Genomic DNA, 23,239 nt, shown 5'->3' on the forward strand with positions numbered 1-23,239 from the left:
CGTTAGTTGCCTGATGGCTTTGCTGACCCCAGCTGAACCATCCAGCCCCCTCGCACGTGGCTGGTGCGCAGCAGAGCACCTTCACCTGCAGCACCGTCCCGGTGCGGAGCCCAGTTTGGAGCCACGGAGTCGCTGCTGCCGCGTGATGGGGGTTCGTGCCGGCTCCCTGAACATTAACCATCTGCACAATCTGCCACGTAGTTAGCAGGCTTTGTAAGCAGCTCATACTTTGGATTTTGTGAACGTTCTGAGTTGCTCTGTGGGCAGTGCTCCATGCAGAACTGGGAGGGGGGTGGGGGGCAGCGGTTCCTGCAGCAGGGCTTGTGTTACACGGAACACACATGGTGTGCTGAGAGAGGGGCTGAGGCTTCCTCCAGAGCTCTGGCATTCCCCACTGCTTCCAGCAGGATATTCAGGTGGCAGGGGACACCTTGTTGCCCTTCAGAAAAGCCATTCACACTTATTGCCAGTTACAATTCCCCGCTGGTTTGCTGGTTCTCCTGCAGCCCCAGGACTGCTCTCCTTCAGGCATCTCCTGTGGCCAAGAGGGAAGTGCTGACGTCCTGATACAGTTCCCCACATCTCTGCAATGGAGCAGTTTAGGTAGGAAGGGACCTTTTGGGAGGTCTGAGTCGCGGCAGAAGCTGAAGGAGATGTGTCTGGACTCAGCCGAGATCTGGGAATGGTGGTCTCTGTCAGGCTTCCCAGCTTGGATGGACTGGGGTTCCACAGCATGCTAGCAGAGGGCTGCCTCGTGCTTGATCCGCTGGGTTCCTCCTCATCAAGCCTCTCTGTCTCAATGGTCGCTTTCCAAGGATCTGCCCTCCCTCTGATCTCTTCTCCCCTTTTCATCCTTTAGAGTGTAGTAACCTCCCCACCACACATCCCTGCGGGCAGTGAACGTCCAGAGCTCCGAGGCTTTTTGTCACTGCGCTGTATGTACCTTCGGAAAGCAGCGCTGGGTTTGCTCGTCCCGTTGTTCAGCAGCTCCATCGCTCTGGAGCTGTGCCAGCACACCCTGTCTGTGCCACGGGCTGCCTTTGGCCAAGTGCAGGGTAAGGCTTGCGCACAAGTTGGGTCTTGCAACTGGAAAAAAGACACAAATCTGAGGGATGAAGCTGTTCTGTGTCACCTCAGAGCAGCGAGCGCTCTCCCAGCAGCCATGGGAATTGCTGGGGATGGTAAGTTTCCAGCAGTTAGCAACAAAAAGAAGAAAAAGGAAAAATCAAAAAATGAAGAAACAAAAAAAATCTGAGTGCATTGAAACAATAAATAAGATCACTTTACTGGGCAGGGAAACAGACAGGGAGAGACCTATACTGGTGGCCCTGTGGCCCTGTCATCATATGCCATGTGGGATGTGCTGCTGGGAGCGTGCATTTCTCCCAGAGTGTGTGAAAAGCTGTCCTCTTCTAATCACCACCCACTTAGCACTGTTAGGTAAATCAATACTTACTCATCACTGTAGGATCGTTTTGCACAATCAGTCAAGAAGAAATCCTGAACAAGGAGATCTTTTTCATAAATTATTTCTTTTATCAAACTTAAAATGTTTGGAAAAATATAGATGTGCCAGGAGAAATGTTCCATTCAAAAGTCTTTGAAACTCCTTTGTCTCAAACTTCAGCTTGTGATGAAGTCTTTTCTTAATGTTTCCTTCCTATTATTAGGACATCATGGTGAATCCAAGAAATGTGTGAAAGTCACCCTTATTTCAGTCCTGGTCAGTAAAAAACCCATAATTTGTACCAGAGGAAAAGCAGAAGATAAGCTGAACACCAGAGAGACAGTTTGGGAAGTTTGAGCATCTGAATAATCAATATTCATTCCTGGGTGTAACAGATACAGTAAGTTCAAGGTCTCTCAGCTGCACAGGTCAGATTTCTGCTGGGATTGATTACTCAGCAGTGATTTGGGGTTTTTTCCAAATTTCTATTTTCTTCCTTTCAAAACTAGTCACCTCACATTTTTGTAGAGACTGGTTTGATGCATAGTTTTGGACTACTACTGAAGCAGTTCTGCTTTTAAGCGAAGTGAAGATGACCTTCCATGCTAAGCCAGTTTGCCCCTGTACTTTGCTGGCAGAATTCCTTCCTCCTGCCGCATGTGTTGGGTGCCCCTCGCCTGGGGTTCAACGCAGCGAGGCAGGTGCTGTCCCTGCCGTGAGTGGGAGCTTGTCCCCTTCACATCTGCAACTCGGCTGCTGCCGCTTGTCCTCGTAGCTCTGAAGGTCGGTGGTCCCATCCTGCCCACCCCAGGCAATGGGGTCCTCTCCCAGCAGCGGGTGCCGGGGGGAGTTGCTGTCCCAGGCTCAGCTAGGGCACCTGGCTTCTCATCGCCTCTCGGGAGATTCACTTTGGGGAGCATCCTGAGGATGGTGTCGGTGGTGTTATTTGGAAGAAGCCTGACTTGGAACAGCTCAACTCGTTGATGGCTGACAAGGGTTTTGGTGCTGCCCTGAGGGTCGGTTCTCAGGAGGGAGATGTGATGCGCAGAGCAGCCGCCGCGCATACTTCGAAGCTGTTGCTCCTGGGGGATGCGGCTTCCTCCACCGCTCCAGGTGTGAGGCTTCTCCCAAACCTGTTCAAGTGGCTTTGATGAAGAGCTCTCAGAGTTGTTCAGCTCCAGAAAGTGTTTGAAATTCAAGCTGCGCCGCTTATTTGCGATTGGCCTGAGAAGTGAGAGAGTCACTCAGGGCTGTGATTGCAATAAGCAAACGAGCACTTCTACCCTGGCAGCCTGCAGGTGGGAGGGAAAAGTTTCATTCCCACAAATAGGACCGGGAGAGATCCGAGTAGCAGGGACTGCGCGTCTAAGGGAAAGCTGTGAAAGAGGAGGAAAACAAGGTTTTGCTTCGTAATTTGACTCTCACCTGGTTGTGCAAATAAACATTTTGTTTAAATTAGCTCCAGACACGACAGCAAACATATATTAGTGGTCCTTCAAATGTTTGTGAAGGACTTTCTTTAAAGTGTTCCTTAATCAAATACTCTCATTGCGAGTTGTTTGCATAATTGGTTCCCCCTTTTCCCACCCGCCAGCACTGCTGCTAGAGAAGCAGTTTAATGGAAAAACTCCAAAGGAGAGGGCTATGATTTTAGGAGCTTTGTCATCTCCGCTGGTTAGAGCTGCCTTTTGCTATCTCTTCCAGCTTTTTTTTCAAATTCTGCCATAACTTGTGGCAGCTGGAGCCAAGCCAGAGTATACATGTTCTCTTCTCTGCGGCTCTGGGCTGTTTGGCCATCCGCAGCCCAACAGGAGAAGGGGTGGGCTGTCCCCTCGGGCTGGCCCTGCCATGCTGGCCATGCTATGCTATCCCTGCTGAAGTGGGAGAAGTTACTTAAGGAGCAAATATTGCTCGAGTAGTAAGGCAGCCGTGTGTAAATATGATAGTAAAGCTGGCTGTTCTCTTGCCAGTAACTAACTCCATGGCTGGGAGCCATTTCTTGTCTCTGCTTCATTTCCCCAGCTGTAAAAATAGTCTAATGGGAAAACCTCAGGCTCAAGTCTCACAGGAGAGCGTTTTCCTGTTGCTTTCCCGAATGCTTTGTGCTTTTGATGTTTTCCTCTAGGGTGCAGAGAGCACTCAGCCCATTACAGGTGCCTGGTGCAGGTGTGCCAACAGCTATCGCGGCGGAAGGAGCTCGGGGAGCTTTTCTAAGCAGTGATGGGATGTGTCCAGATTCTGCTCCTGGTTGTGCCACAAGATGCTTTTCTGCCGTGGGGTGAATTACAGTGACTTCGGGTTTGTGTCCCCACCTGGCTGGAGCACTAACTGCATCTGTGTTACAGAACTTGTGGGCGAGGTCTAGGAAGACCATGTGCTGGCTCTGATAAATGGACTGGTGATGTGGCACTCCTCTCCAGGGGTGAACTGGAGGGGTGGTACCCAGGTGCCTAATAGAGCTACCGGGTTTGCTGGGCAGGGCTGCCGCGTGGTGTCCCGCTGGTATGTCCTGGCTGCTGCCCCTCATTATGGACAATGTGCATACCTGGATTTGGGGTACTCCTGCCCCTGCCTGGGAAGGAGCAGTTGATACTCAGGTGGGCAGAAGGCCTGTGGCTGTTTCAGTAGGAGGGGGTGAGCACCTGGCTTGGAGATGTCACGTGTTTCAGGGGTCGGGGGTATGAGACTGAAGGCAGCCGAAGCCTTGGTGAATGTTTTTGAGTCACCAGTAAACGTGGGGTCAGGTCCTTTTCAAGTGTGTTTCAGGCTAGTGTTGCTCACTATAGTGCTGTTACATGATGCACATTAAAACGGGGGGGGGGGGGGGGGGGGAAATGTTGAATTTACGCTTTCCTGCTTCTTCAGCTGATGCTTCCCCTGCTGCTTCACCCTTTTCTCCTTAGCTCGTGCAGTGTACCATTGGTGACCCAGTTAAGCCTGTTTGAGAGTCAGTGGGGTATTTTTCGAGGGTGGGTGTGAAGGATGGCCACTGAAGTTCCCTGCATTTGCTCACCAAACCAATTGACAGGGGATGAGCAAAGCAGCAGGGGGTACCGCCTTGGTCTTCCCTCCGTGTTTTTGGCCAAGCACAGCAGTGTTTGCAGTGAAACACCGTTTCACTGGTGGCAGGAGATCAAGGCTCTTGGCGGTCATTCAGAGGGTGACTTGTAGCATCACCCAGCTCTTCTGCAGGGGCACTCACCCACGTCTGTGTGTGAGAAGATGTGGGGGCAAGATATATTTGAGTTACGCAGCTTTGCTGTTGGTACAAGGCTAGGTGAAGTCTTTTCCAAATTTAAAAATATACCTTCAAGAAAGAGTGGATTTAGGGAAATGCTCTATATTCAGGTATGTCCAAAGAAGAATGATCAGATAAACTTCATAACATAAAAAGTTTTACAGTTTACTGTGAGCTGTGAACAGCTTCTTTGTGAGGTGGGGAGGGGCAGCATCTTGAATTAATAAACTCATCTCCTACAAAGCCTGCAGTTATCTGGGGATCCATATGAGACAGAGGAGGATATTGTTATAAAGAAGTGGTTGTTTCTGAAAGGACAGTGCTGAGATGAAGTGTAGTGAAATGTTTCTGACAGGAGGTCATGGGGGAACTCTCTCTTGTGTGTGCACACACACCCAGGCTCCAAGATACAGAGAGAACAGCTATACTTATGTATATAAATATAACTGGACCCTAAGCAAATACCATATTTGTTGGAAAAAAATATTGGGAAAGAGTCCTCTTTCTTCCATCTTGGTGATAGGATTTGATGGAAGGACAGAAGGTGCAAATGACCTCAGAGAATTTTTTTTCTTTTGATTACTATTGCCATGACAGTAAAAAACAAAAACCCAAAACCCCCATAATATTTTTTTTTCCATCTGTCTGAAACCTCTGGCTGGTCAGGCTAACTTACTTGTGTAGCAGTAGCAACGCCAATGGCTGCAGCTGCTTGTTTTAAGCTTGATCCATTTCAGGGCACCTGAATGTTGGTCTGAAGTGAGTTGAAAGTATTTCTTCTTATATGGCAGCCTCGTGCCTGTTGCATCCCATGGTCAGGACAAGTGTGGTGACACTTAAACTCCAAGATGTTTGTCTTCCAGCTGGATGTTCATCATGACAGTCAGGAGAAGGTAGAAGCTACCTCTGAAGACTAAAGCCACTAACCAAAGCAAGCGTGGCTGGGCCAGCCCCTTGCGCTGGTGCACACTGGACTCTGGCTTAAAGACTGCAAGGGAGCACCCAGCCTGGGGAGCCTTTTTTTTGTTCTGACTCATAACTGCTCGTGAATAACCCCAAACATAAAAAACTGGGCTTTTTTCTTACAAGTGGCTTTGTCTTGGGAGAAGGGATGGGGAGCTGGCATGGCCCCTCTGTGCTGTAGCTTAGGGCTTTATTGCTCAAGTCTGTTCGCAGCCAGCTTGTGGCCATCTCCCCATGTGGCAGTCTGTCCTTTAGCTCAAGTGATTTTCCATCTGGCCTGATGCTTGACTCTGTGGAAGGCAGCTGTATTGCCTCTCAGCTTTCGTTTGCTAGGATAAACAAGCCAAAAATGGGGAACCGACTTGTTTCATGCTTCCCAGCTGGTGCAGCAGTGGAGCTGGATCTGAGTTGCATGGGTCTGCACCTCCATCTGCCTGTCTGGTCTTTTCAAAAGCCTTCTGATCCACTAGGCTTTTTCAAAATTACTTTCTCTGCATTTCTATATAAATGTCGCAGTGGTTACTTAGGGACATTCCCTCCTCCTGGCCCCATCCATCACAGTGGACCCAGCCAGGTATTTGGGGCTGGAGCCTCTGGTGCAGCACGAGGGGCTGCAGCATCAACCTCCTGGTTACCCTGGTTTGGGTGAGTGAATTTCTTGGCAGGAGAAGAAATTACCAGTAGGAACTGATTGTGGTATTTGCCGCTTGCTTTTGCCTAATTTCTACCTCTTAGCCACCCAAAATCTGCCAGAGGCTAGGTGTTACGCGCACCTGGTGAAGGTCTTAAAATCAAAGATGTCAGTTCTTTTGGAATATCAGTCAGCTCTGGGAGCTCCAGAGAAATCTGTCGATGCCTTACATAACCCCATCCAAGCAATATTTTTTCCACTGTGTGAAATAACTCAGTGAATTTCTAATTACACAAATCTAATTAAAGGCTGAATGTAATGACTATGCCTAATCATAATGATACACCCATTTCATTAAAAAAAAAGAAATTGCTTGTGTACAACAAACCACCTAATTTAGTACAGAATTAATAATCAGCCTCTCCGGCTGTAGCTGTGCAGGCACTGGCTTCTGTGGGCATCCCTGGGAGGTCCGTGTGGCCACGCTGGGTCTTGGGCGGCTGCATTGGAAACGTTGCTCTTTTGTAAGTAGGTTTTCAAGAGGGGTCTGTGTAAGATGCGGGTGAGAAAGGACCCTCCTGGCTGGCCAGAGCTTGCAGGGACTGTGTTCTGTGCGCCGTGACCAAGTGTCCGGGTTTAGTGGATTCTGTGTCTGAAGCTCCACGGTGGTAGAGCAGCAGAGATGCCTTTGCTTTGTTCTCATGTCAGCTCTACTCTATCGTTTGGTCTGCTCGCAGAGACCAGAGCTGCACAAAAAATTGTTTATCCCACATTGGAGATCTTTCCTTCCGTGGCTTTCAGTGCGCTGCACCAAAGCCTGGGACAGGCGGCACCAGTCTGAGGGAAGCCTGTTTTGTAAAATGTCTCAGATTTGCTTTTGCTGTGAGGTGCATCTGCAGTCAGCAGCGAGATAAAAGTGCGTAACCGCTGCAGCGGGCAGAAAACCAAACCAGCTGTGCGTCCGAGTGCCACGCGGCTTGTCAGGGCTCTGCAAACTGATGTGCTGGTCTATCGATCCGTCCTTTCAGCTCCAATGCAGGGCCTGCGTTTGCAGCAGCTCCAGCAGCATTCCTATCAGGAGGAGGTGGTGTCTTACAGCAAGGTACAGACCTTAATCCATGCAATCGAGTGCAAGTTGCAGAGGGAATGGTCACACTTATAGGTCTGGAGTTAGCTATAAGCTACTGCAAAAATACTAATAGAAGAGATCACTCTTGCAATAGGAACCGTAGCGTTATCCTTGCCTTGCCTTGGTGAATGCAGGGGGAGTTCATCCTGCAGCATGGACACTGCGCCCAAATGTCGGGTAAGCCTGCAAGAACTGAGATACCGGAGGGGAGCCAAATACAGGACAGAGGGAATAATTACCAGGGCAGTGAGGTTAGATAGAGACATAACGGATATTTTTTTTCAGTGCTGGTCTTGGGTGTAAAACCATTGAGGTTAACGGAGTAAGGCAAGTGCCTGTGTGGAAGCTTAGCCTGGTATATAGCTGGCTTCAGGGGCTCCTCTCGGTGTTTTTAATGCTGCATCTTGGTGTCAGCATTTTGCTCCTTTACACCAACTGAGAGGAGCTGAACTCTGATGGCTGCAACCATCTTAACTTGCAACCAAGAAAGCAAACTTCCTATCTTTTTTCTTTACTTAAATACCATGGATATGTGTGTTCACTGGGGTTTGTTTGTGGTGACCTGCAGTTACATGGACCTCTGGGTCGCTTGCCCTGGTGGCGTTGCAAAGCCCCTCCTGGCTGGAGGCGGCACAGCCCTGAGCCTGCTGCACTGGGGCTGGGTTTGTGCATTCCCTGGGAAGCCTTCCAGGGCATCGTGGTCAGTAGGATCTTTTGGCTGAGGTGTCAAATATTTGTCACAGAAGCACGCGTGGCATTTTGGCAAGTGTTAGCTCTGGAACCCGGATTAAATTCTGATAGAGGATTGTTGTATCCTGCCAGCCCTCCCCTGAGCTGACCTGGTGGGGGTGTTGGACTTTCCAGCCTGAGCAGGTGGGTTGTGGATGCGTGCTGATGGCAGCCACGCAGCTTGGGTGGGATGGGATGAGAAGGGATGCCTGGCAGGCTCTGGATTGAGAAGTCCATCGGGATTTGGGTGGGAGGTGATACACAGGCGGGTACAAGGTGGGTTTGCTTGGAGGATCCAGCCATAGCTTTGGCAGCAGAGGAGATGCTTTCCCTGCCAGAAGGGCTGATGCCCCAGCTCACAGCGCTGGGATCGTGTCGTGCCATGCCTCTTGCTCCAGGCAGGGAGGAGTCCCAGCTCTTGGAGATGGCATCAACACGAGCTGTGACCTCTGGGCCAGAGCTCTCTTGGCCCCCACTCTTGCACCCCTTGCATCCTGGCCAAGCATTGCCCCAGCCGGACTGGCCTCGCTGCGTACTGTAATGCCCGCAGCCTTCTGCAGAGGATGCTTCACTCTGGAGGTACAACATGTTGATTGTGCCTGGGTTTCCAACAGAGGCGGCCCAAGAGAAGGGGCTGACATTATGTCTTCTCAGACCATAGAGTTTTCTCTCCTGCTGGCCTCAAATCTTGTGGGAAGGACATGTGTCTCATCACAGAAGCGGGTCTGAGGGTTCAGTCACCAGCAGAAGGTCACCTGTCCTTTGCACCACTTATGCCTGGCTGTTGTCAAATCGTGTCTGTCACAGGTAATAGATCATACCCGCTCCATTCCCTGGCTGTTGATGCATTGCTCCGTACAGCTAATTCAGCAGGACCTTTTGCTGCTCGTGGCCAGACTTCTGAAAGCTTCTGGAGTCCACTTGGCTCAAGATTCACTGTTCTAAATTATGCTGACAGCGAGCAGGATGCCTCTGTCTTCCCCGCAGCCCCCCAGCTGCTGCTTCCCGACACCCGCCGGGCTCAGGCATGGCACTGTTTAACCTTGATAAACGAAACTTCGCAGGTGTTACTGGAGAAAAGGACTCTGCCGAGCAGCTCTCCCCAGGGCCTCATCCATGCTTCTGTTCCTGGGCTTTCCTTGTGCTTACCCAGACGCCTCTAAGAGCAACACAGGAGCAAGATCAGGCTAAGAAAACCTTAAGCTTACCGTGGCGTTTTGCAACATTTTTCTCAAGCTTGGAGACCTTTGGGAAGAACAGAAGAAAGCTTTTCGGACCACAACTTCCATCCCAGTTAAACTTCAAGTAAGGTCAGCCCTGGTTCTCCCAGTACGAACTGGGATGCACTGGTATACAGTGTTACACGTGCAGCAGGTTCTGCAGAGAAATCGGTCAGTGAGCGGTGCTGCCTGAAATGCAGGAAGAGATTCCTTTGGGCGTATTTGCATCTTCCTGCCCTTTTGTAGCGAAGGACTTGGGCAAAGACAAAATTCTCATGGCAGAGAAGGCGCCTGCCCGGGGCAAGGCTACTTACCCAAACAGCCCGGCTGTTCTCCTTGCCCAGGTCTTGGGGCACCCCGCATTCCCGCGCGGCCGATGCCCGCGTCCTACCAACCGTGGCCGGCCATTCGCAGGCTGGTTGAGCTGCCTGGGACGTGGCTGTTCTGGAGTGGGCTCGGGACTGTCCCTGTGCCTGAGGACTGCCACCTGCTAGCCATGCCACCTCGCAGTTGTATCCTGCTGCTTTTGGTGATGGAGCCAGGAGCTCTGGCCCTCCGGGCTGATGAAGAACCAAATGCAGCAGATGCCCAGGGCTGGTGCAGGGCAGGACCCCTGCGGGAGATGTGGCGGGAGCACTTTGGGCAGCACTGAACAGCCCAATCCTTCCTGCGCCAGGTGTAGGACACTCCCACCCAGCTCACATGCTGGTGGGGCCTCTGGGAGAGATTTGCATCTTGGATCCCACAAACTTCAGCCAGGTTTAAGCATGGACCCTGACGAGGCTCAGATACTGAGCTCCCTTTGTGGTGCAAGGGGGAGAGCCTTTACCAGAGCAGTGATTTCCATCCCTTGCCATTTCCCTCTGTTCCTGCATGTTATCCTGCTTTGTGCAGCAGCTAAAAAAAAGTTGAAAGAAAGGTGTGAGCCTGCAATGAGGGAAGAGGAGAGGGAACCCCTATGTTTGCATGAGAAATTGGACTCCTACAGCTGGCAGGAGCCTGTCTGTCACGCAGGCAGCATGTGCGCGGAGGTTTCCATCTCTCTTGCTGGATAGTCGCTGGCTGGATAAACAAACAGGCTCTGGTTTTTGTGTTTGGTCACCCTACTAATGCCTCTTGCTAGCCTTGACTGTTTGGTTTGTGCCTGTATTTTTAGCTGCAGGACACCCTGTCCCCAAACTCGGAGAGGACCTGAGTTTTTTCATACCTTTCTAAGTGTGTGAGGCTGGCTCTCGCCCTTCTCTGTGTTCCAGTCAAGAAAAGGGGAGGGCAGCAGTGCAGTTTCTTCTCACTTGTACCGGTGCAGCTAAGCTGAGGGCCTGAGGTGTGAACAGCTGTTTGCCTGGGAGTTTGATGGTTGTGCTGAATAAGTCTTCAAGAAAGGATGAGGAAGGCATCTCTGAGATGCAGCGACGAGCCCTTGTGTGGAGGCTGGTCCGTGGTTTCAAGGCAGGGACCCAAGTGTCAGGCATAGACTGAAACTGCTCAGTGCAGGGGCTTCCTCCCGCTGTGTGCCTCCATCAGCGTGGCTGGTGGTTGTACGTCTCTGGATATCTGTAGGTCTGCGTGGAGCAGGAGCTGCGGGGTGTGTGCTCGCCCAGGGCTGCACGTGCAGGTGCTGGTTGCACCAGAAGTCTGATACTCTCGGGCTGGGGCAGGTTCAGCACAGCATGAGCCTCGCTTTTCTCCTTGAGCTAGAACTCAGGGGGCCCAATGTGATTTTCCCCTTCTATCTTTTATCTCGTTTATATACAAAGAAGTGGAGGAAAAAACCCCATACTTCATTATGTTCAGCAAAATGTAGTGTTCCTTTGTATTTTATTTACTGAGAGCAGATGAGTTTGGGAGTTTATTCTCTTTTATTTAAAAGTACAAAATGATTTAGCACAATGCAAAATTAAATGTCACTTTGAATAAATGATCAAATGTTCTTCCATTTGGCAAGTGCTGAAACAAGCATGTGTTTTATTGTGTGGTAGTTTCAGTCACGCCGAATCCACGTTTGCATCCTTCTCTACTCAAGCAGCAGAATCCGCCATCCAGCCAGCCGAGCCTTTGCATTTGCCTAGTCCTGCTTTTGGAGCACCCTGCCCCATCCAAGCATCTCCACCCTGGTCCTCACCACCGGCTTGGTGGGGCTGCAGGCTCAGCTCCTTTCCATCCTCTTTGCTTCAGCTTTCTGCACCAAAGTCCTCACTCAGACACTCGCTTAGGCATGGACTTCAATTTAAGTGTCTGAATGGCTCCCTTGATGTAATTAAGGCTATTTGTGTGCTTGGAGTTAAGTACGTGCTGAAGCACTTTGCTGGATGGAGGCATAAAAGCGCAGGAGCTTCAACCGAGCAGTAAATAGGTTTTATAAGGCACTGGGGGCTGCCAGCCCCGCTCCTTGTCCCGGTGGCTGCTCCTGTAAGATGACCCGGGAATTACGACGGCTCCCGGCCCTCTGCCGTGGCAGCCCAAACGTCCTGAGGTCTGTTGTTTGCGCCGCACTGACGTGTGTCCCTGTAAGATTGTATGACCGCCGTCTCTCCTGGGAGAGCCACTCAAGGTCACGGTGCTTTCCGACAGCTAGCGAGCCTGCAGGACCCGCGCTCGGAACGTGCCACAGGGATGCTGTCCCGAGCCGGGCGGGATGCAGAGGTGCTGGGGGGGGGTCCCAGCCAGGGTGCCCCTGCATCTCCATCCCCACGTTACAGGTGCCAGTGGGAAGCAACACGCAGGGGTGGTGGGGGATTTATCTGGTCAGAGAGATCAGAAGCAAGGCTGAGCAGATGCAGGTGTGTTACTTGGCAGGATCGGGCTCATGCGAGTGCAGCTGCTCCCCAGGGCTGGTCATGCCGCCCCTGCTTCTGGTCTGGCAAATTTGGGGACAGCTTGAGCTTGCCCTTCTTGTCCTCTACCAAGAGAGGGTGGTGTGGGTTTATGTTGTTATCCCACAGCAAACCAGGCTGGGAGAAGGCAAGGCTTAGCTGATTTTCAATTAAAGCAGAAATATGCACGTATTCTGGGGGGCAGCGATGCAGCTTCTCAGTGAGAGGCCACTGCATTTGTGTGGGCAATATTACCTGACCTCCCTGTGCAACCGGTGCTACCCAAGCTAATAATTTCCTATCTGAATGCCAGTCTGAACAGCTGAGATATTTTGCATTTTTAATGGTGCTTTTCCGTGCCTGCATTAATGGAAAAAATGGACTGAAACTATGATGAGAGTGTTGAAGGGAGAGAGTGACAAATTGGCTTTAGAGCATGGCAGCAGCAAGCACTGTCAGGGGTTCATGCACTGACCTTTATCTAAACAGAACTGTATGTAACAGATAAGAATATTTAACAATAATTAATGTCACATCAGCAGAGAGAACAAAATGACTACATCAAACAGGCAAGAAATCCGCTGCAAATTACTCAAAAGAGAAATGTCAGCTTCTTCATATCTGCAACCTGCCTTGTGCTGGTGGTACTGGAATTAGACAGGAGGGCATGCACGTAAAGAAGCTATTAAAAATGATTTAGTGACTGGATGATGTATACATAAATGAGAGAAAGAGGCAGAATCAAGCAGAACAGCAGCAGGTCTGCTGGACCAGAGTTGTGTAAAATCAAACAGTAAACCGAGCTGATAATTGGGTGTGGGGATAAATTGTATAAACCAATTATCGCCAGGGCTGAAGTTTTGACAGGCAGCTTGGGGTTTCCCTTTCCCTCCCCTCCTGTCTCAGGGAGGGGGGGTCCCGGCGCTCTCTGCTTCAGCAGACACCTCCTTCCCTGGGAGCTGAGCCCTCTCTCTGTTTTATACATGGGAGGAACCAGTGCTGGCCAGGGATGCTGAAGAGTTTTTTCACTCTGTTTCCAAGATGGGGTTGCCCAAGCTTCCCAGGGGTTGTTTGGAGGGCAGCTGAGCTGGGATGCTGTGGGGCTGTCTGGAGGTTGGCATGGCTCTCTACTTGCTCCAGCTGCTGCCACAGGCAGTGTCAGTGCTGGGCAAGTGATGGAGAGCAAGGCAGCTCAGGCTCCAGGGGATGCCTGTGTTCATGTCGCAGGGGGCAGCTTGCAATCCCTAATTTAATTTATAAAAGAATGATGGTCTGTCAGTGTCTGTTCACCAGGATGGATTTCATCAGTCCAGATGACAAAATAAGCTGAGTGAGGAGGAGTTAACCCCCTCCTAACCTGCCTCCTGCTGTGGAGCTTCCCCTGGCCCTGCAGCTTTCAGGCATGGGGCGGACGTTTGTTGGAGCAGTTGGCACCCCGCTGCCCTGGAGTAACTGCCTGCCCAAGCCACGCCAGGGCTTGGGAAATGTGTGTGCCTGATGCTGTTAGCAGTCCAGGCATGTGGGAGCAGTGTGGTGGCTTGAAGACTTTTCATCAAGCAATTTGGTTTGCAGCCTGGTAGAATCCTGGGTGATGCTTGAGCAGTCCCTGGCGAGCCCCTTTCCTGCAAGTGGAACCCCTGTGGGCCAAGCCTGGCAACCTGGCAAAGCCTTGGTTGGGTCAGAGAGGGTGCTGGGCAGCTGCTGTTCCTTAGAAATATTTATTGCTGACAACTGGCAGCAGGTGATGGGAGGGAGTCCTGGAGCTGAGCGTGGGTTCATCACCTTGCTGCGCTTTCTGTACTGATGGCCACGGATGCTGAGCTCATCAAGGTGCGATCTGCCCTCCTTGACTGAAACAGGCTGTGCTGCCGCCTGCCAGCCCAGAGACACCCAAGTGTCCCTCTGAGCCTCGTACCCCCTCTTAAACTTCAGCACGAACCGTCAGTGTAATTTGCTCTGCACAGACTTCGGGAGGTTATTCAGCAAATTTACAAATCTAGTAAAAAGCCCAGCCCTAGGTAGAGTGGGTTAATGTTATTCTTGGCTTCATTCCCTAAAGCCAGTGTGATCCAAAGGAGAAAATAACCAGGGTTTATTCTAAAAGGGCCCTTGTGCCCATTGTGATACATTAATTTATGTTTAGGAAATAATCTATCTGCATGGCCACCTGTGGGAAGTGTCATTAGCCTCGGTTAGTAGAGGTGAGCTTGAGACACGGGGCTGGAGCCCCAGGTCAGGAGGGGAGCTGGGGGAGAGCCGGGATCTGCTCCTGAACCTCCTGAATTTCTGGCAGGTGCCTTAAAGGCCAGTCCCGTCTGCACTGCTGGCTGCTCACCAGTTTTGTTGTCAGCATTTTCCTGGTGGGAGGAGGCAGTGAGGTGCCTCCAGATTAGCGAGGCTGTGAAAAATAGCTTTCCAACTGGCCTGGTGCCCTGTTGACAGTGGGAGAGAATTTACAGGCAGAAGATGGAGACGTTGTGGTTTAAAATTAGAAACGATGGGGAGCTGTATCTTTGCCCCTTGAAGTGGAACAGGAAAACTGACCTGTCCCTGATCCCATCCTGGGCTGGGACGTGGTTCAGGGTTCCCTGTCTCCATTCCAGAAACGCTCTGCTCTGCTTGCCTCCGGCAAGGCACGTCTTGCCACCAGCCACCTGCTGCTGGGCACTGGGTGGCTGCTGGGGCAGGACGGCATGGGAGCGGGGAGCAGAGCTGCTCCACGAGCATCTCCTCTGGCCCGGAGCTGCTGTGTGAGGTTTGGCTCCCCTGGCTCACTGGAAGTGTCTGATGCACTCGGCTGCTAAACAAACCTAGCCCAGGGCTGGATGAGCAGACAAGTTCCAATTAGAGGATCTGAATATTGATCACTGGGGAGAAAATATGACATTAAAGGATCGCTGGAAGGCTAAAGCCAAACTGACGTATTGCTTAAAATGAAAGGCCATGAATTTGCATCAGAATATGAGAGCAGGGCTTTGACTACAACAGGCAACTAATTAAAGTGCGTCAGTTCCTCCCTATTTTATCTCCCGTAGTCAGAAGTATAGAAAAGGCACTTGTTAGAAAAATAGGCGCTGTTTAAATCCAGGATGTTACTGATAACATCCAGAAAGGCACAAAAGGTGCACAAAGCAGAGACCTCTGCTCTGACTCACAGGCGTCTCTCCCAGGAGGAAGGTAGGTCCCGTCGGGCCAGGGGAGCCTGGGAACGCCTGTGCTCTGAGCTGACCGCTCCCTGCGCGTCTGGAGGTCAGATGGTTGGGTTTCTCCATGATTCCTGCCAGTCTGTCCCCACACTTGGGTGGCACCCACCCGGAGCTGTTGGAAGGGCCCGGGAGGGCAGGCAAGTACCAAGTCCGCTGTTGTGCCACGGAGGGGCTGGGGCACGTGGGGGTCCAAGCTCCCAGCCTGCGTGGAGAGCCCACGCCAGAGGAGATCTCAGCATGGAGGGGCACGTGTGATGAGTCTGATCTTGGGCTTCCTCAGATGAAAAAGCCTCGCTGGTGGAAGCTGTTTTGGGAAGGCTTGAGCCAACTGAGCTGCCCTAAATCCTGTGGAGTCTCTCTAGCAGCTCCAAAGATGCCCTCCAGGTCTCCCTTCCCTCGTAATGAGCAGCACAACCCATCCGCGGGGCTCTCCTTGCTATTCCTTGGTTCTGCTCTCTACAGAAGGTCGACCGAAACCCTCAGTAGTAACTAGGCAAAAGTGTGTGATCACTTTGTTCCTCCTGGTGCTGGAGCATGGAGAAAGGGGCTGGGTGACCTGAGGGAAGGCAGAAACAGTCTCCCACCCAACTTGGCTCACCGGGCAAACCTCAGCACCTTGAGGTGGCTTCCGTGGTGGTGCACTCCAGTCTCACCTGCAGGCACAAAGCCTCCAGGATGGCAAGGGGAGACAAAGTGATACCCAGAGAGGGAGAAGCAGGAGGAGCAGATTTAGCACTCCCGTCCCAGTGTCACACGAAGGCACGTGGTGTGCTGATGTCCCTCCCTTTGCCCAGCCTCTCCAGCACCACCCGCCCTTGCCCACGCTTTGCAGGGGCCCTTGATGTGCCCCAGCACGTGATGCTGAAGTTACCTTCCCTTCCTTTCAAACCACTTCGCTCGGCAAAGATGCTGTTTCTTCTCTCCCATTTGGAAAGGAAATTTTTCTGAAAAGTTTGAGGAAACAAGGAGAAAGAAACCAAAGAGAAAAGGATTTTTCACTTACACCGTGTGGTTCTTGCTGAGGCGTGCTGCTGGTGTCAGCCTTTTTTATGTGCATCCAGAGCTGGTACCATTTCACACCTGCTCCATGCTTGTTTTTAAATGATACATAATGATGATAGGCAGTGTAAAGATGAAGCTTCATCCCCAATTAAATTGCATTTTCTGTCTTTTCATTTCCTGCCCCCATTGAGGAGGAACCCCTAGAGAGCAAGATATTTCAGTTTAATGAAGTAGGAGGTACCTGCAAAATTAAAGGTGATCTTGTTTATTAGAAAGTTGGTGCTGGTGTATGGTGTTTCCAGAATATTGTGCTTCTGTGTGATGCCCTGGGGAGCGTTTCAGGTTACTGGAAATGCCGATGTAAGAATCTCAGGTCATCAGAGGAGAGAGCATCCAGTCTCTGATATCTGCTGTTTGGGAACGTTATATCCCTGCTGCAGCACTGGACTGGTTCCTGTTTACTTTTTCTGGATTTCTCGATCGATCCCACTGCCGGTGCCAGCGCAGGTTTGGCACGTGGCCCTGGGAGCAGGTGGGCAGCACCAGCCCGGCGGGTACATCCCCGCGAGCCCCCTGGGTGAGCAAGGAGGGCTTGTCTCCTCTTCTGTACGAAATACATTCAAACCTTCAGCATGGACTTTCTTTGCAGGACTTCTGGATCTCAGCAGTTAGCAACTGGTGCAGACTTGTGGCTTTGGGGAAATTGGAAGGTGTTTTTGTTGGGGTTGCCATCCCTGCATGAGGTGTGGTGCTGATGGGCCATGTGCCGTGCTCTGAGCCCTGCAGGGCTGCGAGCACCTCGTACCAGCCCCACCGCCTCGCTGGGCATGTTCCCTTTGCTGCCTCATCAAAATTCAGCCTGTTGTGTTGAGTCCCCTGCCCTGAGGACAAGTCTTGGATTTTTAAGGGTCTATGATATTTCTTAGTCAGTATCTACACTATTTCATCCTTTATTCTTTCCCCCTACTTCCTCTGAATGCCATCCAGCCCCCATGATTTATTACCCTTCAGTGCGTTTTGCTTTTTGTTGGAGAATTTATATTTAATTTTTATGCCCGTTATCATTCAGGGAGAGAAGGGAAATGCTTTGGGAGCCCAGAGTGAAAATAAACCAGCACATTTTAGTGCAGTTACTTTGTTTGAAAGATGTTGTTGTACTTCGGCAGGGTACTTACCTCCGTTACTTTTGCATCATGGGTTTTGTGGTTTAACCCTGGCCGGTAGCTCAGCCCCCCGCGGCCGCCCCTTGCTCCCCGCCGGTGGGTGGGAGAGGGTCGGGGAGGGGGGGGGGGGTTGGGTAGAAGTGAGACAGCTCGTGGGCTGAGCTAAAGGCAGTTTAACAGGGAAAGCAAAAGCCACGTGCAAGCCAGGCCCGGCAAGGCGCTCATTCTGCACTGCCCGTCGCGGGGCGGTGCTCAGCCACCCCGGGACAGCCGGGCTCCATCCTGTGTAACGGGGACCTGGGGGACCAACGGCGTCACCCCGAGTGTCCCCCCAGTTTATGCGCTGTGTGATGCCACATGGTTGGGGTGTCCCGGGGGTCAGTGGGGGGTCAGCTGTCCCGGCCGTGCCCCCTCCCAGCTCCTTGTGCCCCCAGCCTGCTGGCTGTGGGGTGGGCGAGGGGCAGCAAAGCCCTTGGCTCTGTGTGAGCTCTGCTCAGCCGCGAGGAAAACGCCCCCCCCCCCCCCCCCCGCTCTCAGCGCTGTTCTCAGCACAATTCCAAATCACAGCCCATCCCGGCTGCTACGAGGAAAATTAACTCTACCCCAGCCAAAACCAGTATAGTGGGTTGAAGTGATTCTGGAAGAATCCCAGGGCGGTGCCCTCGGCTGAATGACTCCAGCCCTTCCAAGGGCTGCAGTCTGCTGTTCCTGCTGCCCCAATTCATTTGGGCTCGTGCAGTAACGAGAAACTCTGTGTAAGGGCAGGACAGTTTGGTGTTTCATATAGCTGTACGTTTGGGAAAAGAGGGGATTATGCAGCAGCAGAGGTGAATGACTTTTTCTTAGCTGCCTTGACCTTGTTAGTGCCAAGGTGGTTTTGTGCCACCTCCTGTGCAGCTTCCACTTCAGGTTATTGGTCAACTTTGTAAGCCTCATCTGGCTCTTAACAACATCCTCAGGGACACAAAGAGATGCAGTAATTTGGCCCTTGGTCTCAAGGAGGTGTACAGTGGAGCCAAGAGCAGAAGTCAGAGCTTCTGATGTGCTTTGATGCACCGCGTCCCTCTGCCCCCCACACTGCCCTTCCCCTTCACGCCTCTGGGGTTGGTATTGCCAGCAGGAGGAGGCGTTAGGAGTGAGATAAGCACTTTTACCTCATTTGAGGTATTTAGGTGAGTTTGGGAGGGGGGTGGGGAAGGCATTTAGCACTTCATCCGGATCTCAGGTAAAATCTGTGTTCCTCCTTCCTTGCTGGGTTTTGCTTCTGTAATTCTCCATCTGCCCCATTCTGTCCAAGCAGCGGCGAAGGAGGGTCCCGCAGGGCTCTGCAGGTGTCAGAGCTGGCTGTGAGCCGCTTGCTTCCCCGCTTCCCCAGCATCTCTGGGAGTTTTGATGTTCAGGGCCCTGCTCAGACCTGGTTTGGCCTCGAGTTTCTCTTACTCTGTCCCCTCTCCTGCATCTCTCCTGCACGAAGGCCAGTTCTCCTGGCATCGCTGCACGCATCGTTGCTTCCAGCACTTCACGTGTTCAGCTGAACATCTGAGAGATGATACCAGATCTCTGGAGAGAGTCAATAAACTTGAATGATGGGTCCATTGAAATGGAGGGGAACTGAGGAAACAGCACCGGCGAGTTCATCATCATGACTGTTTTGTTGGGTTCTTGGATGATGGGAAACGTGGCCATGTGGCAGCATCCCCTGCTTTTAGCCTTTGTCAGTGTGGTGGCTTTTTCATGCAGAGCTTTGAACCCCAGGGCAGGAGGGATTATCCTCCAGTGCACTGCCAGAGTGTGCAGAGGCTTCTGCTGTGAAAGCCAGCATGTCACCCCTGATCAGCTCGTTAGATATGTGCGACCTCGTTGTTGGTTGAAGCCCAGTGCTTCATTTCTCTGTCTCTTTAGGGCTTCCTCTGTTTTAATTAAAAGCTTCATTCCAGTTTGACCTTTTGCAATGCCGTGGCATAACTGAGGCTGAATTGAGCTTCTAAGGATGGAGGGTCTCTCCTGGCAGGCTGAGCAGACGAGCTATAACCACTGGCCCTAACGCTGCTGATGAGTAGCAGGAGCCCTGGCTGCCCCTCCTGCCCTCCCGGTGGGATCGGGCAGCCCGCGCATCTGGGTGTTTCACAGAGCAGGGTGGGAAAAGTGTTGTTCTTTCAATAAAAGCCATGGTTACTCGGGAGACATTGTTTGGAAGGCACGAGGTGGAGAGCATCACCAGTGTGATGAGGATGGAGAAAGCAGGGCAGGAATCTCACAGTGATTTATTGCCTGTGTTGTAGGTCATCACTAGCCCAAGAAGGCTGATTTGAGGGAATGGGTTTGAATCACTGGACCTTGTTAATGCTTAGGCGTTGGAGTGGGAGTATGGAGACCTGGCTCCAGTTCCCATCAGCTCTGGACCGTGCAGGCTGTGAGCTCCAAGGGACAGTCCTTGTCCGCAGAACCCAGGGCCGGAGAGCACAAAGCATGGAGGAGGTTTCGCTGCCTCCCACCTATTCAACCACAGCTCCCAGCTCCTTGCCTGGAGTGCTGGGACCAGGGGAGGAGTCGGTGTGCGTTTGGTTGTGGGGAAGTGAGGAGCTGATGAGACCTAGATCCCATGTCCAAAGCAGTTAGCCCAGTTCCGACGGCACCAGCAGCCGTGCCCTGCAGCCTTCCCTGCAAGGAGCATCACCTGCCGGTCTGGCTGTGCCGGCACTGCTGCACCAGGAGCCTGTTCGGCGGGCGTTTGTGTGTTGCCCAGCATAAAAATGCCATAAAAAGTCCTGCAGCTCCCACTTCTGAGCTGTGATGTCCTGGTTGTGTTGCTGCCTGGCAGGTCTCTCGAGGTGAGACATCAGTGCACTGTGTGCAGTCCAGCCGGGTGTCTCAGCCCCTGGCAGGGAAGGGAAAGCCCCTTATTTTAAAGTCTCAGGAGGAATCCTGGCAGCTCAGGGAATGCAGAGGAACAGACTCTAAAGCAAAACATTTCCATTTCATCAACATAATGTTGCGGTTCAGGTTTGCCTGACCCAAAGCAAAATGTTCAGTTTCAAAACACATTTCCGAAACAGAAACAAAACAAACAGAAGAAAAACAAACAAAAAAGAAAAAGTTTCTGCTTTACCGTGGGATATTTCAGTTTGAAGAAACTCTGTTTTCCCTGAACAAATCTCAGCCATCATGACCAGAAATTCTTGCCTGCCTCTCTCTGTTGGTTACCTTGTTCTCTGCAAGCATTAACATGATGTAGCAGTTCTTGTGGGATTTCTCGTGCCCGAGCCAGTCTGAACCACCTCCCCAGCAGCTCTCCTGAGTGCTGAGCCCTGCGGACACAACTGACTCTGTCTGCCCTGGTTTGAGCTCCTTGCTAAGCAGCTCAGAGTCTTAGCTCGGAAAGTCCTGAGTCTGATCCTTGCAGACAACCAGCCATCAGCTTTTCTTTCCAATACAGCACACCCTTCTCTGCCGAGGGTTAGAAAGTACTGGATTATCTGCTTACCACGACTGGCAAAAACCCCTCTGTGTCCTGATTCTTGCAGGGTGAAGCTGAGACCGTAGAGAGGTGCTGCGCCTGCTCCCGGACCGGTGACGGGAAGGACTTACAAACCCCAAGTGCCCACACCAGTCCCGGTAAGTAACCGTGTCTCGAGGTACCTTCCGGCGCGGTGGGAGAGACCCCTGCGATCCCCAGCTGCTGCTGTTGGTCTGCGCGAGGTGGGATTTGGGGCAGCCTCGCTGGAGATGCTGAATTGTGTGCGTGGGCTTTGTGCTGGGTGCAGGGTGAAGGTTTTCTCTCTTTGAGCCTGTTGAAAGTGGCCTTATCCTGGTCTGGCCTAAGTGTTCCAGGAGCGAAAGGTTCGTGGATGTGCGGAGAGTCTGCCACTCCCTTGTGTGCTATTGGCAATAGAAACAAAATTGCTTTAATTATACCCTGACGGGCAGATTGTGATTGTTCTGGACATGGCACATTTTGGCATGTTTTCATTTCTGATTTATCGCTTATATTTCTTCTACAAGTTATATTTGCAGTTTGTTGTGAGTGAATACGAGCGTGGCTTCTGGGTAACGCGGAGGTGGGCTCTGCACCTGACTGTTCTGGTGCACCCCCTGCGCAGGAGGGTGCAGCTGGGCAGGGTGCTGCACCCACGGGACCTCGTGCTCGGGGCGGGCACGTGCCGTGCAGAGCTGGTGTGGTGGTGGTGGAGGTGCCCAGAGTCTGATTGAACCGTGGTACTGCCTCTGCACAGGGAGAGTGGGGCACCTTGAAAAGGGGCTGGGAGAAAGCACGCTCTTGGTATTTCCTTGAACGCCAGCAAGTCAGGGCTGTGTTTCTTAGCGCTTTGATCGGGACGGAGGAGTTTCCCCATCCCCAAAAGGTACAGCAGTGTCCTCAGGCTGCAGTTAAGGAAGGTAATCAACTCCAGAGTGACAGCAGACAGGGCACTATCAGGACATGAGCTTTGACATCCCCCAGACCTGGCTTGGCCAGGTGGGCTGAGCTGAAAGCACCTCTGGGAAGAAGAGGTTTTGTGGAGGGATAGGAGAGGGTTTAGGGATCAGGTCCGGTGATGTAATGACCTAAGTATTGGGAAATGCTGGCCCAGGAATCACTGTGGCTGTTAGAAGCTCACTGTCCTTCCCGAGACACGAAGTCAATGAAGACCTCAGCTGGGAGATCTCTTCCTGGTTTCGTGTGAGTTTTGTTTTGGTAAGACTGGAGTAACGGGACTCGAGGTGAATGAAACCTGGAGTTTGCCTCAGCAGAGGGTGAGTGAGGATTTCAGGGTGTGATCGTGCCACGCGCAATTCGTGACGTGAAGGTGGAGCAGTGTAACGTTTTCAGCAGTGGACGTGGACTTTCCCCTCCCGTTCCCAGACAGATGGATAAAAGCAGGTCCTCCGTTTCCAGTTCTGCAGGTTTTCCCATCCTGGTGTAACACATTTGTTTTAAATGCTATTGTGGTTGGGTTTTTCCTTGGGAACTTGCATAGGAGGGAGCAAAAATAAATGCGATCAGGTAAAACTTCTTATTGTGCAGGTAGGAGCTCTGCTGTTCCTTGGTGGACCCCGTGAGGTACCATGTGCGGTAAATAAGAATCCCAGAGTTTTACGCTTCTTACCTCATTTGGAAATCGAATCAGGAAATGCCAAGTAGCAGAGAGGTAAAGATTCACCTTAACTTTCTCTCAAACCATAATCAGGCAGTTGAAGCAGAAAGGCAATTCGAGTTTGCTTATGATTTGTCTAAAACCATTTTCTGCTTCTAGCTTAATATACCTTCTTTAGTAGTACTGAGAATATTTTGACACAAAGTAGGACCAAAAAATTCTGACATACAGATATGTTAAACAAATGAGCTGGCTAAAAACCCTTTTCTGCATGAATAAGAGAACTACTGTGCCCTAATTCCATAGACCAGGATTTAACTCAGCAAATGAAATTACAGGCTTCGGCAGCATTGAAGAAATACCTTATTTTTTTTAATTTTCAAGACATTTTAAAAAGGAACACTGCCAAAAGTTTTTCAAAGTTTTGGTTTGGCTGTTGGCATTTTAAACAGTGCTTTTCAACTGTGGAGGAGTCTTCTTGTACAAGGTATTTACTGTAAGTGGAGGGAAGTGTCTTTTATCCTGTGTGCACAGCCTGCAGGGCTTGAATTGCAGCACCTTCTTCAATCTGTGGGTTCTTCCCTTTCACAGGACTTCTGAATTCT

The 23,239-nt window shown here is 51.4% G+C and overlaps 1 protein-coding gene across 2 annotated transcripts in view; it reads left to right on the forward strand.

The window, feature by feature from the left end:
* The window catches only part of RALY (RALY heterogeneous nuclear ribonucleoprotein), a 125,250-nt gene that overhangs the window by 23,526 nt on the left and 78,485 nt on the right, over window positions 1–23,239 (forward strand). For both annotated transcript variants that reach the window (XM_040609230.1, XM_040609231.1), the window contains exon 2: window positions 21,066–21,156. The gene's annotated coding sequence lies outside the window, so the exon portion shown is untranslated. The remainder of the gene's footprint in view (window positions 1–21,065; window positions 21,157–23,239) is intronic.

This window comes from Falco naumanni, chromosome 10, assembly GCF_017639655.2.
Source record: "Falco naumanni isolate bFalNau1 chromosome 10, bFalNau1.pat, whole genome shotgun sequence".
NCBI classification, from domain to species: domain Eukaryota; kingdom Metazoa; phylum Chordata; class Aves; order Falconiformes; family Falconidae; genus Falco; species Falco naumanni.